Raw genomic sequence first — 18,473 nt, 5'->3', positions numbered from 1 at the left:
ATCTCTCGAATTCTTCCCTCATTGTCGAGTAGTTGTTTGTCTCTCTTTGGCTCAGCTTCACTATTCTCCATCATTTGGTCTTCTGTATCACTAATTCTCTCTTCTGCCTCATTTATTCTAGCAGTAAAACCTTCCATTTTTTATTGCACCTCATTAATAGCTTTTTTTACTTCAACTTGGTTAGATTTTAGTTCTTTTATTTCTCCAGAAAGGGCTTTTATTTCTATAGACAGTGTCTCTCTAATATCTTCCATGACCTTTTTGAGCCCAGCTAGCACATTGGGCATTGTCATTCTGAACTCTAGATCTGACATATAATAGATGTCCATATTGATTAGGTCCCTAGCCTTCAGTACGGCCTCTTGTTTTTTTTTTGTTTTTGTTTTTTTTTTGTGGTGAGTTTTTCTGCCTTGTCATTTTATCCAGATAAGAATATATGAAAGAGAGAATAAAATACTAAAAAGGTGGCAAAGACCCCAGGAAAATGTGCTTTAACCAAATCAGAAGAGACCCCAAATCATGGGGGGAAGAAAGGGAGTAAAAAGAAGTTCAGAAAAGAAAAAATGAGAAAATAAAGAAAAAATATAAAAAAGAATATATATATATATATTAGACTGGTGAATAGATCAGAGTCACCCACTTAATTTTGGGAGTATTTGGGTCTTTTAGGAGAAACTACCTCCCAACGTTTTAGAGAAAAAAAAAATATATATATATACACACACATACACACACACACAAACACACACACACAATAAGGGTAAACACAATGAAGGGATTGATTATGACTATAAAGATAAAATTTTTTTTATTTCTAAAAATGGAGTTGATAAATGAACTTTTTAAACTTTTTAATGAAAGGGATTGTTAAGATAAACTAGTTAAAAAATGTTAAAAGAGGAAAGAGTAAAAGTTAAAAAAAATTTTAGCATAAGAAAAAAATAAAATGAAAAACAATTAACTTTGCAAGACTAAAGAATCACGGGGAGAAAGCCATGTTTTCTATACTTGGTTTCTCCTCCTCTGGAATTCTGCTGTTCTCCTTGGTAAGTGAACTTTATCTTAGCTGGATTTCTTGCTGTTTTTCTGGGGGAGGGCCTGTTGTAGTGATCCTCAAGTGTCTTTGCCCAAGGCAGAATTGCACTGCCCTTACCAGGGGCCAGGCTAAGTAATCTGCTCAGGTTCAATTTCGGGAGTCTTTGTTCCCTGACCGCTTTCAGTAGAGTTCTGGAGGACAGGAATGAAAATGGCAGCCTTCCAATCTCTGGCCGGAGGAGCTGAGGACTCGGGGCCCCACTCCTCAGTGTGCCCTTGGAGAAAAGCTCTCAGTCACTCCCGTCTCCCTGGCCTCTGGCTGCGCTCCAAGCTCACCCAGACTGTGACAAGCGTCTCTGTCTCTGGCACACAGCCCGCCTGGAGTCTCCAAACCCAGCAGATCCCTGCGCTCTTCCAGAGGGGTCTCCCTGGATCTTGTGGGGTCCTTGCTCAAAGAGCAGTGGCCTGACTGTGCCCCGGATCACAGTTTAAGGTAATCCTGAGTTGGGAGCTCCCTCCATGGCTCCGTCTCTGTAGCTGGTTTCCCTGCTCTAATACCTGTGAGCTCTGTGACACTCAGACAACCCTGATCCTTCTGTGACCCCACAGGACCTGAGACCACACTGTCCCCATGTGGGCTTCACCCCAGCTTAGCCTTTGGAGCGATGTCACTCAGTTGAGCAGACTTTTAAAAGTTCAGATTTTGTGCCCTGTTGCTCCACTGCTTGCCAGGAGCTAGCCCCTCCCCCCATGGTCTATCTTCCTGTCGTTTTGGATTCACTTCTCCACAGGCCCTACCTTTCAGAAAGTGGCTGATTTTCTGTTTCTAGAATTGTTGCTCTTCTCTTCAATCTCCTGTTGGATTTGTAGGTGTTCAGAATGGTTTGATAAACTATGTAGATGTTCTCCTGCTACCTGATGTCATCTCAGCCTGCTACTCCTCTGCCATCTTGACTCCTCCCCCAGACAAACTAGATTTTAAACCAAAGACTGTAGCAAGGGATGAAGAGTGACACAATGTCATAATAAAGTGTTCTATTCAAGAAGAAGATCTAAGAAAGGTAAATATTTATGACCCTAACAAGAAAGTGGCCAAATATGTAAACCAACTTAATTACTACTAAATTAAGTCATTCATTGATAATAATACAATAATAGTAGGGGACATTAACACCCCACTGACAGCAATAGACAGATGATCCAGGCAGAAGATCAACAAGTTAACAAGGGCTTTGAATAAGAAGGGCACCCAATGGACTTCACAGATACATTCAGAGCATTCCATCCTAAAGCAACAGATTACACATTCTTCTTGAGTGCACATGGAACAGTTTCCAGAATAGATCACATACTGGTTCACAAATCTGGTCTCAATCCATACCAAAGACTGGGATCATTCCCTACACATTTTCAGACCACAGTGCTTTGAAAATGGAACTCAATCACAAGAGGAAATTTGGAAAGAACTCAAATATATGGAGGCTAAAGAGGATTCTACTAAAGAATGAATGAGTCAACCAGGATATTAAAGAAGAATTTTTAAAAATTCATGTAAATGAATGAAAATGAAAAGACAACTATTCAGTACCTTTAGGATGCAGCAAAGGTGGTCTTAAGAAGAAAGTATATAGCAATACAAGCCTTTCTCAAGATACAAGAAAGGTCTCTAATACTTATAAGCTAAACGTAGACCTAAAGGAGTGGGAAAAAGAATAGCAAATAAAGCCTAAACCCAGCAGGAGAACAAAATTAATAAAGATTAGAGCAGAAATCAATGAAATAGAAACCAAAAGAACAGTAGAACAGATCAACAGTATTAGGAGTTGGTTCTTTGCAAGAATTAATAGATTGATAAGCTCCTGGCCAGACTTAATCTTTAAAAGAAAAGATAAAAGACCCAAATAAATAAAATCATGAATGAAAGACGAGAGATCACAACCAAGACTGAAGAAATACAAAGAATGTTGAAAAGATTATGAGCAATTATATGCGAACAAATTAGGCAAGATGGAGGAAATGGACGCATTCCTAGAAACATATAAATTGCTAAAACTGAAACAGGAATAAATAGGAAACTTGAAGAGACACATAACCAGCAAAGAAATTGAAGCAGTAATCTAAATCTTCCAACAAGGGACACTGGATGGCTCAGTTGGTTAAGAGTTTGCCTTTGGCTCAGTTCATGATCCCAGGGTATTAGGATTGAGTCCCACATAGGGCTCCTTCCTCAGTGGGGAGCCTGATTCTCCCTCTGCTAGCTGCTTCATCTGCTTGTGTGCTCTCTCTCTCTCTCTCTCTGACAAATAAATAAATAAAAATCTTTTAAAAAAATCTTCTAACAAATGAGAGCCTGGGGCTAGATGACTGCCAGGAGAATTCTACCAAACATTTAAAGAAGAACTAATAAATAATTTCCAGAAGATGTTTCAATAAATAGAAATGGAAGGAAAATTTCCAAACCCATTCTACGAGGCCAGCATTACTTTGATCTCAAAAGCAGACAAAGACCCCAACAAAAAGGAGAATTACAGACCAATATCCCTGAGGAACAATAATGTAAAAATTATCACCAAGATACTGGCCCATAGGATCCAAGTGTACATTAAAAGAATTATTCACGATGACCAAGCAGGATTTATTCCTGGGCAACAAAGTATTTCAACATTCTGATTAAATCAATGTGATACCCCACATTAATAACAGAAAGAACAATAATGATGTGATCCTCTCAACAGATGCCGTAAAAGCATTTGACAAAACAGACCATCCTTTCTTGCTAAAAACCTTCCTCTATGTGGTGATAGAGGGAACATATCTCAGCATCATAAAAGCCATATATGAAAGGCTCACAGTGAATATTGTCCTAAAGGGGGAAAAATTCAGCTTTTCCCCTAAAGTCAGGAAGATGACAAGGATGTAAACTATTACCACTGTTGTTGAAATTAGTACTGGAAGTCCTGCCCTCAGCAATTAGACAACAAAAAATAAAAGACACCTAAATTGGCAAAGAGGAAGTCAAATATTCACTCTTTGCAGACAACATCATGCAGAAAACCCAAAAGACTCCATCAAAAACTTGCTAGAACTGATATAGGAATTCAGCAAAGTTGCAGGATTACAAATCAATGCACAGAAGTTACTTAAATTTCTATACACTAACAATGAGACAGAAGAAAGAGAAATCAAGGAATCCCTTTTACAAGTGCACTAAAAACCATAAGATACATAGGAATAAACCTAACCAAAGAGGTAAAGGATCTGTACTCTGAAAACTAAACAAGACTCATGAAAAAAATTGAGAAAGACATGAAGAAATGGAAAAATATTCCATGTTCATGGATATCAAAGTGCAAATATTGCTAAAATGTCTATGCTGCCCAAAGCAATCTACACATTCAATGTAATCCCTATTAAAATACCATCAGCATTTTTCAAGGAACTGGAACAAATAATCTGATAATTTTTATGGAACCAGAAAAGACTCTGAATAGCCAAATGAATGTTGAGAAAGAAAGCAAAGGGGTGGCATCAAAATTCTAGACTTCAAACTATATTACAAAGCTATAATCATCAAGATAGCATAGTACTGGCACAAAAAGAGACACACAGAGCAGTGAAACAGAACAGAGAACCCAGAAAAGGGCCCTCAACTCTATGGTCAACTAATCTTCAACAAAGCAGGAACAAATATCCAGTGGGAAAAAGTCAATTTCTTCAACAAATGGTGTTGAGAAAATTGGATAGCCACATGCAGAAGAATGAAACTGGACCATTTTCTGATACCATACACAAAAATAAACTCAAAATGAGTGAAAAACCCATATATAAAGACAGGAATCCATCAGAATCCATCAGAATCAGAACACAGGTAGAAACCTCCTTGACCTCAGTTGCTACAACTTGTTGCCAGACCACTCTCCAAAGACAAGGGAAACAGAAGCAAAAATGAACTATTGGGACCTCATCAGGATAAAAAGCTTTTGCTCAGCAAAGGAAACAGTCAACAAATCTATAAGGCAACCTATAGAATGGGAGAAGATGTTTGCTAATGACTTACCAGATAAAGGATAGTATCCTAAAGCTATAAAGAACTTATCAAACTCAACACCCAATGAAACAAAAAAATCCAGTCAAGAAATGGGCAGAAGATATGAACAGACATTTCTCCAACAGACACATGAAAAAGTGCTCAAAATCTCCCAGTGTCAGGGAAATACAAACTAAAACCTCAATGAAATACCACCTCTCACCAGTCAGAATGCCTAAAATTAAAAACTGAGGAAACAAGAGATGTTTAAGAATTTAAATTAAAAATTAAAGGAGAAAAAAATTCCAGTATACTTGACATACAATGTTATATTATTTTCAGGTATACAATTATAGTGATTCAACATTTCCAATCAACTCAGAGCTCATCCCAGTAGATATACTTTTTAATCCCCCTTGCTTAGCTAGCCAGCACTTGCTCTTTATATTTGAGGGTTTTTTTTTGTTTTGTTTTGCCTCTTGTTTGCTTTTGTTTTGTTTTGTCTTAATTCTTAAATTTCACATGAATGAAATCACATGGTATTTAGTTTTATCTGACTGACTCAATTCACTTATTATAATACCCCCATGTCCATCCAGATGCTAAAAATGGTAAGATCTCAGGCAGGACTGCAGAAGAGTAGGGGACTTCATTTCATCTGGTCCATTGAATTTAACTGGTTATCTATCAAACTATTCTGAACATTCAGCCTGAGATGTAAGAAAATACATCTGGAACTCTACAAGTAGAAAAGTGATTCTTTTTTTTTTTTTTTTTTTTTTTTTTTGCAAGGTGGGAGGTGCAGAGATGTGTATCTTCAGGGAGATATCAGAAGATAAACAGAGGGCAGAGGGATCCTCAGTAAGCTGGCTACTGGAAAGTGATATTCCACTGGAGAGCAAGATCAGAACCCTTGGAATTCTGCTTCAGGGAGAGACATCCCTTTCTGAAAGGGGTTCAGGACATGAAAAGAGAAAAATTCTAGGTGGGTCATTGTGGTCTCAGGATCCCAGGAGACACAGAATGAACAGGTTGCTTAAAGAGGTAGAATGCCAAAACACTGGAGTGGGGAAACTGATTACAATCAGCAAGCCCAGGAGGGGACTCTCAGCTCAGGTGGTCATAAACTGCAAGCTGGGCCAATCAGTTGACTGTTTTCTGCCTGAGCACCCTAAAGGAATAGAACACATAAGCCCTTTACTATCCCTTGGGAGGGGCAAAATAGCTGCGCCCATGACCAGGCAACAGCTCTCAGGACAGAAGTGGCCCTGGAAAGGACAGAAGGGCTACACCTAACCATGGCCCCAGAGCAGAGGAGCAGGGTATATGCATGAGCTTACAACTGCTCACAGTCCCAAAGCATGACAAAGGGCAGTGACACTCCCGGGTCCCTTGGACTTCCCTCAGGAAGATTACAATGGGCATGCACTGCAAGAGACTTTAAAATTTGGCACACACAAAAGTGAAAGCTGTTTGTCCCAGAGGGCTTATTGAAGAGGGGTACCTTGATCTTTTTGTTCTGGGCCAGAATCCAGATATGGCCATTTTTACTCTGATCCTTTAAAGAGGCACAGAAAGCCTCCAGGGAACCAGCCACATGGAGGACCAGCTTTCAGTGACACCAGCCCCCTGGCAAAGGTGGGGCTCTGCCGTAGTGCAAATCAATATGGATATAAATAAGATGTCAGAGATGGAATTCAGGTAGCAATTTTAAAGTTAATAGCTGGGCTTCAAAAAAGAAGAAATGACAGAAGAGAATATCTAAGGGTGGAAATGAGACATAATCAGGCCAATTGTAAAAATACTCTAACAGAGATGCAGTCTAAATTGGATGCTCTAAAAGCTAGAGAGGATGAGACAGCAGAGAGAATAAGTGATCTAGAGGACAGGATGATTGAAAGGAAAGAAGCTAAGGAAAAGAGGGGAAAAAAACTCAGATCCCATGAAGAAAGCCTTTGAGAATTTAATGATGGCCTGAAAAAAACATTTCAGAATTACTGGGGTGTCTGAGGGGGCGGAGAGAGGGGTGTGGCTAGAAGGTACATTTGAGCAAATTGTAGCTGAGAAGTTCCCTAATCTGGGGAAGGAAACAGGCATTCATGTCCAAGAGGTAGAGAGGACCCCTGCCAAAATCAATAAAAACAGATCAATACCCCAACATATAATAGTGAAGCTTGCAAACTTTAGAGAAAAAGAAACTATCCTGAGAGCAGGTCAGAGAGGTTTCCTTATGTACAGAGGGAGGAACATCAGAATAAGATCAGACATATTCACAGAAATCTGGCAGGCCAGAAGGGCAGGCATGATATATTCTGGGTATTAAATGAGAAGAACATGCAGCTAAGAATACTTTATCAAGCAAAGCTGTCATTCAGAATGGAAGGAAAGATAAAGAGCTTCAAGGGCAGACAGAAACTGAAAGATTATGTGACCACCAAGGCAACTCTGCAAAAAATATTAAGGGGATACTATAAGCGAGGAGAGACCCCAAGAATAATATATACTAGAAAGAAACAGAGACGATCTACAGAAATAGGGACACTGCAAGCAACACAACGAAAATAAATTCATATCTTTCAATAGTAACTATGAATGAAAATGGGCTAAATGCTCTGATCAATAGACACATATTATCAGATTGGATAAAAAAGCAAGACCCATCCACAAGCTGTATAAAAGAGACTCATTTTATTTATTTTTTAATTTTAATATTATTTCATAGATTTTATTTATTTTTTTATGTTCAGTTAGCCACTGTATAGTACATCATTAATTTTGATGTAGTGTTCAATGATTCATTAGTTAAGTATAACACCAAGTGCTCATCACAACATATGCCCTGCTTAATACCCACCACCCTGTTAACCCTCCCTCATTCTCCTCCCCTTCAAAACCCTCAGTATGTTTCCTGGGGTCCATAGTCTCTCACAGTTCATCTCCCTCTCAGATTTCTTCACCTTCAGATCTCCCTCCCTTCCCCTATGGAACTCTATGCTATTGTTTATGTTCCACATATGAATGAAACCATATGATATTGATTTTCCTTGCTTGGCTTATTTCACTTAGTTCCAGTTCCACATGTCAGTGCAAATGATGGGTATTCATCCTTGCTGATGGCTGAATAATACTCCATTGTATATATAGACGACGTCTTTATCCATTCATCTCTTGATGGGCATCTTTGCTCCTTCCACAGTGTGGCTATTGTGGACATTGTTGCTATGAACATTGGTGTGCATGCATTTCACTACATCTTTATCCTTGGGGCAAATACCTAGCAATACAATTGCTGAGTCATATTGTAGCTCTATTTTTAACATCTTGAGGAACCTCCATACTGTTTTCCCAAGTGGCTGTACCAGCTTGCATTCCCACCAGCAGTGTAACAGGGTTCTCCTTTCTCCACATCCTCACCAACATTTGTTGTTTCCTGTTTTATTAATTTTTGCCATTCTTGCTGGTGTAAGGTGGTATCTCATTGTGGTTTTGATTGCTATTTCCCTGATGCCTATTGATGTCGAACACTATTTCATGTGTCTGTTGGCCATTTGGATGTCTTTTGCTGAAATGTCTGTTCATGTCCTAAACCCATTTCTTGATCGGATTATTTGTTCTTTGGGTGTTGAGTTTGATAAGTTCTTTATCTATTTTGGATACTAGCCTTTTATCTGATATGTCTTTTGTGAATATCTTCTCCCATTCTGTAGGTTGTCTTTTGTTTTTGTTGATGGTTTCCTTTGCCGTGCAAAAGCTTTTGATCTTGATGAAGTACCAAGTTTATTTTTACCCTTCCATTGCTTGCTTTTGGTGAAGTTTCTAGGAAGAAGTTGCGGTGGCTGAGGTTGAAGAGGTTGCTGCCTGTGTTCTCCTCAAGGATTTTGATGGATTCCTGTCTTACATTGAGGTCCTTCATCCATTTTGAGTCTATTTCTGTGTGGGGTTTAAAGAAATGGTCCAATTTCATTATTCTGCATCTGGCTGCCCAATTTTCTCAACACCATTTGCTGAAGAGACTTTGTTCCATTGGACATTCTTTCCTGCTTTGTAGAAGATTAGTTGACAATAGAGTTGAGGGTCCATTTCTGGGCTCTCTACTCTGTTCCACTGATCTATGTGTCTGTTTTTGTGCCAGTACCATACTGTCTTGATGATTACAGCTCTGTAATAGAGCTTGCAGTCTAGAATTGTGATGCCACCAACTTTGGTTTTCTTTTTCAACATTCTTCTGGTTATTCGGGGTCTTTTCTGGTTCCTTATAAATTTTAGGATTATTTGTTCCATTTCTTTGAAAAAAATTGATGGGGTTTTGATAGGGATTGCATTAAATGCATAGATTGCTTTAGGTAGCATAGACATTTTCACAGTATTTGTTCTTCCAGTTCACGAGCATGGAATGTTTTTCCATCTTTTTGTGTCTTCAATTTCCTTCAAAGGGTTCTGTAGTTTCTAGAGTATAGCTTTTACCTCTTTAGTTAGGTTTATTCCAAGGTAGCTTATGGTTTTTGGTGCTACTGTAAATGGAATCCATTCCCTAATTTCACTATCTATGTTTACATTGTGACTGTATAGAAAAGCAAATGATTTCTGTGCATTGATTTTGTATCCTGTCACATTACTGAATTGCTGTATGAGTTCTAGTCATTTGGGGGTGGAGTCTTTTAGGTTTTCCACATAAAGTATCCTGCCATCTGTGAAGAGAGAGGGTTTGACTTTTTCTTTGCCAATTTGAATGCCTTTTATTTCTTTTTGTTGTCTGATTGCTGATGCCAGGAAATCAAGTACTGTGTTGAAAAATAGTGGCAAGAGTGGGCATCCTTGTTTCCCTGATCTTAAGGGAAAAGCCCTCAGTTTTTTCCCATTGAGAATGATATTCACCGTGGGCTCTTCATAGATGTTTTTAATGAATATGAGGAATGTTCCCTCTATCCCTACACTCTGAAGAGTTTTAGTCAGGAAAAGATACTGTGTTTTGTCAAATGCTTTTTATGCATCAATTGAGAGGATAGTATGGTTCTTATCTCCTCGTATTAATGTGTACTATAACATTGATTGAGTTGTGAATGTTGAAACACCTTTGGATTCCAGGAATAAAACCCTCATGGTTGTGATGGATAACCCTTATTTTTTTATTACATATTCTATTTCCTAATATAAAAGATGTAGGAGAAAATCTTATAACTTGGAATAGGAAAAATAATTTTTTTCTGATATTATGTGAATGCTTTTATTTATTTCTTTATTTATTTTAGTTTTATTTTTTTAAATTTTTTATTTCTTTGGAGCGTAACAGTATTCATTGTTTATACACCACACCCAGTGCTCCATAAAATGCGTGCCCTCTCTAATACCAACCACCTGGTTCCCCCAACCTCCCACCCCCCTCACCTTCAAAACCCTCAGATTGTTTTTCAGAGTCCATAGTCTCTCATGGTTCACATCCCCCTCCAATTTCCCTCAACTCCCTTCTCCTCTCCATCTCCCCTTGTCCTCCATGCTATTTGTTATCCTCCACAAAGAAGTGAAAGCATATGATAATTGACTCTCTCTGCTTGACTTATTTCACTCAGCAGAATCTCTTCCAGTCCCGTCCATGTTGCTACAAAAGTTGGGTATTCATCCCTTCTGATGGAGGCATAATACTCCATAGTGTATATGGACCACATCTTCCTTATCCATTCGTCCGCCAAAGGGCATCTTGGTTCTTTCCATAGTTTAGCGACCGTGGCCATTGCTACTATAAACATTGGGGTACAGATGGCCCTTCTTTTCACTACATCTGTATCTTGGGTAAATACCCAGTAGTGCAATAGCAGGGTATTAGGGAAGCTCTATTTTTAACTTCTTGAGGAATCTCCACACTGTTCTCCAAAGTGGCTGCACCAACTTGCATTCCCACCAACAGTATAAGAGGGTTCCCCTTTCTCCACATCCCCTCCAACACATGTTGTTTCCTGTCTTGCTAATTTTGGCCATTCTAACTGGTGTAAGGTGGTCTCTCAATGTGGTTTTAATTTGAATCTCCCTGATGGCTAGTGATGATGAACATTTTTTCATGTGTCTGATAGCCATTTATATGTCCACATTGGAGAAGTGTCTGTTCATATCTTCTGCCCATTTTTTGATATGATTATCTGTTTTGTGTGTGTTGAGTTTGAGGATTTCATTATAGATCCTGGATATCAATCTTTTGTCTGTACTGTCATTTACAAATATCTTATCCCATTCCGTGCTTTGCCTCTTTGTTTTGTTGACCGTTTCCTTTGCTGTGCAGAAGCTTTTGATCTTGATGAAGTCCCAAAAGTTCATGTTCGCTTGTGTTTCCTTTGCCTTTGGAGACAGATCTTGAAAGAAGTTGCTGTGGCTGATATCGAAGAGGTTACTGCCTATGTTCTCCTCTAGAATTCTGATGGATTCCTGTCTCACGTTGAGGTCTTTTATCCATTTTGAGTTTATCTTTGTGTATGGTGTAAGAGAATGGTCGAGTTTCATTCTTCTACATATAGCTGCCCAGTTTTCCCAGCACCATTTATTGAAGAGACTGTCTTTTTTCCACTGTATATTTTTTCCTGTTTTGTCGAAGATTATTTGACTGTAGAGTTGAGGGTCCATATCTGGGCTCTCTACTCTGTTCCACAGGTCTATGTGTTTGTTTTTATGCCAGTACCATGTGTCTTGGTGATCACAGGTTTGTAGTAAAGCTTGAAATCAGGTAACGTGATGCCCCCAGTTTTGTTATTGTTTTTCAACATTTCCTTAGCGATTCGGGATCTCTTCTGATTGCATACAAATTTTAGATTTATTTGCTCCAGCTCTTTGAAACATACCGGTGGAATTTTGATCAGAATGGCATTAAAAGTTTAGATTGCTCTAGGCAGTATAGATATTTTAACAATGTTTATTCTTCCGATCCAAGAGCATGGAATGGTCTTCCATCTTTCTGTGTCCTCTTCAATTTCTTTCATGAGTGTTCTGTAGTTCCTCAAGTACAGGTCCTTTACCTCTTTGGTTACGTTTATTCCCAGGTATCTTATGGTTCTTGGTGCTATAGTAAATGGAATTGATTCTCTAACTTCCCTTTCTGTATTTTCATTGTTAGTGTATAAGAAATCCACTGATTTCTGTACATTGACTTTGTATCCTGCCATGTTGATGAATAGCTGTACAAGTTCTAGTAGTTTGGGTGTGGAGTCTTTTGGGTTTTCCATATAAAGAATCATGTCATCTGCGAAGAGAGAGAGTTTGACTTCTTCATTGCCAATTTGGATACCTTTTATTTCTCTTTGTTGTCTGATTGCTGTTGCTAGGACTTCTAATACTATGTTGAACAAGAGTGGTGAGAGTGGGCATCCTTGTCGTGCTCCTGATCTCAACGGGAAGGCTGCAAGCTTTTTCCCACTGAGGATGATATTTGCTGTGGGTCTTTCATAGATAGATTTTATGAAGTTCAGGAATGTTCCCACTATCCCTATACTTTGAAGCGTTTAAATCAGGAACGGATGCTGGATTTTGTAAATGCTTTTTCTGCATCAATTGAGAGGACCATGTGGTTCTTCTCTCTTCTCATATTAATTTGTTCTATCACATTGATTGATTTGCGAATGTTGAACCATCCTTGTAGCCCAGGAATGAATCCCACCTGGTCATGGTGGATCATCTTTGTAATGTGCTGTTGGATCTTGTTTGCTAGGATCTTGTTGAGACTCTTAGCATCCATATTCATCAGTGATATTGGTCTGAAATTCTCCTTTTTGGTAGGGTCTTTGCCTGGTTTGGGGATCAGGGTAATGCTGGCTTCATAGAAAGAGTCTGGAAGTTTTCCTTCTGCTTCAATTTTTTGAAACAGCTTCAGGAGAATAGGTGTTATTTCTTCTTTGAACGTTTGGTAGAATTCCCCAGGGAATCCGTCAGGTCCTGGGCTCTTGTTTTTTGGGAGGGTTTTGATCACTGCTTCAATCTTGTGACTAGATATAGGTCTATTCAGGTTGTCCATTTCTTCCTGGTTCAATTTTGGGAGTTTACAGTTTTCCAGGAATGCATCCATTTCATCTAGCTTGCTTAGCTTATTGGCATATAACTGTTGATAGTAACTTCTGATGATTGTTTCTACTTCCTTGGTGTTAGTTGTGATCTCTCCTTTTTCATTCATAATTTTATGAATTTGGGCTTTCTCTCTTTTCTTTTGGATTAGTAGTGTGGCCAATGGTTTATTGATCTTATTGATTCTTTCCAAAAACCAGCTTCTAGTTTCTTTGATACGTTCTACTGTATCTCTAGTTTCTACCTCATTGATCTCAGCTCTAATCTTGATTATTTCCCTTCTTATGTGTGGAGTTGGTTTGATTTGTTGTTGATTATCCAGTTCTTTAAGGTGTAGAGACAGCTGGTGTGTCCTGGATTTTTCAATTTTTTTGAGGGAGGCTTGGATGGCTATGTATTTCAGCCTTAGGACCGCCTTTGCTGTATCCCATAGGTTTTGGACCGAAGTGTCTTCATTCTCATTGGTTTCCATGAAGTGTTTCAGTTCTTGTTTGATCTCCTGGTTGATCCAAGCATTCTTAAGCAAGGTGGTCTTTAGCTTCCAGGTGTTTGAGTTCCTTCCAAGCTTTTCCTTGTGATTGAGTTCCAGTTTAAAAGCATTGTGATCTGAGAATATGTAGGGAATGATCTCAGTCTTTTGGTATCGGTTGAGTCCTGATTTGTGACCCAGTATGTGGTCTATTCTGGAGAAGGTTCCATGTGCACTTGAGAAGAATGAGTATTCTGTTGTGTTAGGGTGGAATGTTCTGTATATCTCTATGAGGTCTATCTAGTCCAATGTTTCATTCAACGCTCTTGTTTCTTTATTGATTTTCTGCTTGGATGATCTATTTCTGAGAGAGGTGTGTTAAGATCTCCTACTATTAATGTATTCATATCAATATGACTCTTTATCTTGATTAACAGTTTTCTTATGGAATTGGCTGCTCCCATATTGGGGGCATAGATATTTACAATTGTTAGGTCATCTTGGTGGATAGTCCCTTTAAGAATGATGCAGTGTCCTTCTGTACCTCTGACTACAGTCTTTAGTTTAAAATCTAATTTGTCTGATATGAGAATCACTACCCCGGCCTTCTTTTGAGGCCCATTGGCATGAAAGATGCTTCTCCATCCCTTCACTTTCAGTCTGGGTGTATCTTTAGGTTCAAAATGGGTCTCTTGTAGACAACGTATGGATGGGTCCTGTCCTTGTATCCAATCTGTAACTCTGTGCTGTTTTATGGGCACATTTAGGCCATTCACATTTAGAGTGATTATTGAGAGATACATTTTTATTGACATCGTGTTACCATTGAAGTCTTTCTTTCTGTAGATTGTCTCTATATTTCTGTTCAATTCTATTCTTAGGATTTTTCCTCTTTTATAGAACCCACCTTAATATTTCCTGCTGTGTTGACTTGGTGGTCGCATAGTCTTTTAAGCCTTGCCGGTCTTGGAAACTCTTTATCTCTCCATCCATTTTGAATGTCATTCTTGCTGGATAAAGTATTCATGGCTGCATGTTCTTCTCATTTAGTGCCCTGAATATATCTTGCCAGCCCTTTCTGGCTTGCCAGGTCTCTGTGGACAGGTCTGACGTTATTCTGATGGGCTTTCCTCTGTAAATAAGGAGCCTCTTTGTCCTAGTGGCTTTCAAGACATTATATCTACAATTATGATTCCTCAATTTGACTATCAGGTGCCTTGATGTTTTTCTGGAATCTATAATATTGGGTGGAGACTGTTCAGCCTCTAGTACATGAACGCTGGTTCCATTTGCGAGATTGGGAATATTTTCATGAAGAACTTGTTCTACTATATCTTCTAGACTTCTTTCTTTCTCCTCCCCTTCAGGGATTCCAATAAGTCTGACGTTGGAATGTTTCATGGCATCATTTACTTCCCTGATTCTGTTTTTGTGACTTCTAAGCTGTTTGTTCTAGACTTCCTCCCGATCCTTTCTCTCTATCTGTTTGTCCTCCAGATCACTAATTTTATTTTCTTTCTCAGTTACCCCAGCTTTTAGATAATTTAGATAAATTGCAACTCATTGAGAGCATTGTGACCCTCATCCCTGGTAGCTTTCAGCTCTGCCCTAACATTGTGAACATCATCTCTTGTCGCTTTCATTTCAGCCCTTATCATTTCCATTTGGTCATCCATGGCTTTCTCCAACCTAGCTATTGCCTGGATAATTGTTAGCCTGAATTCTCTTTTTGACATATTGTCTATGTTGATAGCTGTTAGCTCTGTTGCAGAAGGTCCATCCTCTGTTTTTTTCTTCTGTTGGGCATTCCGCCTCCTAGTCAATTTGGTGAGAGATGACTGAATGGATGTAGCTAGATGTATCGACCATGGAGCAGTCAAGGTGCACCCTGGAACGCTTCTGAGCAATTAGGGTTCCCCATCCAAATGAGAGAAAAAAGAAAAGAAAAAGAAGAAAAAGAGAGAGAGAGAGCAAGAGACAGGAAAGAAAGGGAAGATAAAAGAGAAAGTTCAGCCCAAATGGGCCCCAAGGTAAGATTTATGAAGTATACAAACAAAAACAAACAAAAAGACAAAAAATACATATGACAAGAGAAAAAAATATATATATAAGCAAATAAAGGAAGAACCTCGTCAAAAAGAACCACAAGTGTATGATTTATATACTATTAGGACAAACACAAAAACACAGAAACACTGGTGGAAGAAAAAGATGGGAGAGTTCTAAATTCTCAGTGTGGGCAAGGACGTTTGTTTTGATTCTTCCTGGATGTATCTTGATATCTTTGTTAAAGGACTCAACTTTCCTAAGATAAAGGGGGATTAAAAATTGGTTTACCTATAGGTGTAGCATTGTTTGGGGAAGGGGATTACTTTGAATTTTAACTCTATATGAATATTAGAAAATAAAAATAAAAAAGGAATAAATTAGACTAAACTAAAATTTAAAAAAAAGGAAGTTTAAAAAATAGAAATGCAAAAGAAAAACACAGATGTATGTATCTAAAAGTTCAGGTTAGAAGATTATTATGGAATTTGATGTACTGGACATCTCACTGTGATCGTAAATAGGTTAAAAATTTATCTATATAAAAAAATGAGCCAGAATAGTGGGAACAAATTAAAAATAAAAGTTGTCCTATGTAGTAGTGGTGGTTGTTCTCTTGTAGTCTTTTTTTTTTTTTTCTTTCCTGGTTGGTTTTCTGGGGGAGGGGCCTGCCACATGGGTTTTCAGTTAATGATGTTCCCTGAGTTAAGTCCTCCCGCCCCCCTCAAGGGGGTGGGTTCTGAGGAAACTGTTTTTTTCAGGCTTTTGTTCTCTGGAGGATTTTATGTTTGTTCACTTTTGTATTTCTCTCTCGCGTTGACCGCTTTTGATGGTTTTTGTAGGTTTAGAGGAAAGCAAACTGCACCCTGACCTCCCTCTCAGAGAGAAGCCTCAGTCTGGCTGCAGAGCCCAAATAAATTTCCCCTTGGCCACTGGCAGAGCAGGTTCTGAGTCGAGGTCCCTGGGGACGCAGGATCTTTTGCTTGTACCCAAAACCACAGCAGGGGCGGCTGTCTGTGCAGCTCCTGACTGCCAGAGAAGTTCCAAGCAACGATCACACACTGAGATTGTCCCCACTGGCCTGGGCTGGGAGTGCCTGGTCTTTCTGGGTCTAAGAGTGCCAGGCTTGTGCGCACCTCTCTCAGGGGAGGGTGAGGGTCACGCACGTGTCTCAGTCTCTGGTGGAATGGTGAGGGTCTAAGAGCGCCAGGCTTGTGCGCACCTCTCTCAGGGGAGGGTGAGGGTCGCGGACGCGTCTCAGGCTCTGGTGGAATGGTGAGGGTCTAAGAGCGCCAGGCTCGGCCTTCACTCACCTCTCTCAGGGGAGGGTGAGGGGCGTGCACCTGTCTCAGGCTCTGGTGGAATGGCGCCGGGATAAGAGCGCCAAGCTGGGCCTTCATGCACCTCTCTCAGGGGACAGTTTGGGGCGTGAGAGAGTCTCAGGCTCTGAAACAATGGCGCTGGTCTAAAAGAGCCCGGCTGGGCCTTTGCACACCTCTCTCTGGAGGGTGAGGGGCGCGCGCTTCTCAGGCTCTGTTACCATGGCTCCGCATTCTGCTGTCTGGCGAGGCTCCCAGCCCCTCACAGGAGCCAGACTCCAGGCGTTCTGGGGTGCGCTGGTGGCTCAGGGACCAAGACCTGGTTTCTCCACCGCACTCTCTCTGGCTTAGCGCCAGGGGAGGCTGACCTGGGTCCCGGGACTTAAGCCCCTGTCCCTAGCTGCCCAGATTCCCACAATTTCCGCCCCCCCCCCCCCCCCCCGATCCTTTGCTCTCTTTGAGTGCTTTCAACCCGTCTCCAAGTTAATGCTGGTCCCCAGATGCAGGGCACTCTCGTATTGGGGTATTACTTTCCAATCAGTCTCCACTGGTGGCTACCTCCCCCTTGTATTTATCTTCAGATATCAGTCCAACGTTCCCACTCTGCTTTACCTGCCCGCTGGCATCTTCTGTCCCTGTAGAGATCCAGACGTGTATAATTCTGATCTCAGACTGGTTTCATGGGTGATCGGAGTTCTTTGGAAGGTAATCAGCTCACTTTAGGGTACAGCTTGATACGGCGCCTCCTCCTACGTCCCCGCCATCTTGTCTCTCCTCGATGGATAATCCTTTTAATGTAATAATGGATCCTATTGGCTAGGAACTTGTTGAGAATTTTTGCAACCATATTCTTCATGGATATTGGTTTGTAATTATTCTTTTAGATGGGGTCTTTGCCTGGTTTGGGGTCAAGATATTGCTGGCCTCATAGAATGAGTTTGAAGTTCTTCTCTTTCTAATTTTTGAAACAGCTTTAGGAGAATAGGTATGGTTTCTTCTTTGAATGTTTGGTAGAATTCCCAAGGGAATCCATCAGGCCATGGACTCTTGTTTTTTGGGTGCTTTTTGATCACTGCTTCGATTTCATTACTGGTTATTGGTCTATTCAGAATTCCAGTTTTTTCCTATTTCAGTCTTGATATATTATAGGTTTCCAGGAAGGCATCCATTTCTTCCAGGTTGTTTAATTTATTGGCATATAGTTGTGGATAATAATTTCTAATAATTATTTCTATGTCTTTGGTGTTAGTCATGTTTTCTCCCCTTCATTCATAATATTATTAATTTGGGTCCCTTCTTATTTCTTTTGGATAACTCTGGCCAGTAGCTTATTGGTGTTATTAATTCTTTCAAAGAACCAGCTTCTAGATTCATTGAGTAGCTCTACCATATTTCTTGTTTCTAATTCATTGATTCCTGTTCTAAACTTCATTATTTCTCTTCTCTTGCTTGGCTTAGACTATATTTGTTATTTTTTCTCCAGTTCTTGAAGGTATAAAGTTAGCTTGTGTATTCAGGATTTCTTTCTTTCTTTTTCTTT

This window comes from Enhydra lutris, unplaced genomic scaffold (assembly GCF_002288905.1).
Source record: "Enhydra lutris kenyoni isolate GAN:26980312 unplaced genomic scaffold, ASM228890v2 scaffoldscaffold64, whole genome shotgun sequence".
NCBI classification, from domain to species: Eukaryota; Metazoa; Chordata; class Mammalia; order Carnivora; family Mustelidae; genus Enhydra; species Enhydra lutris.
Note: the sequence above shows the minus strand (reverse complement) of the source record.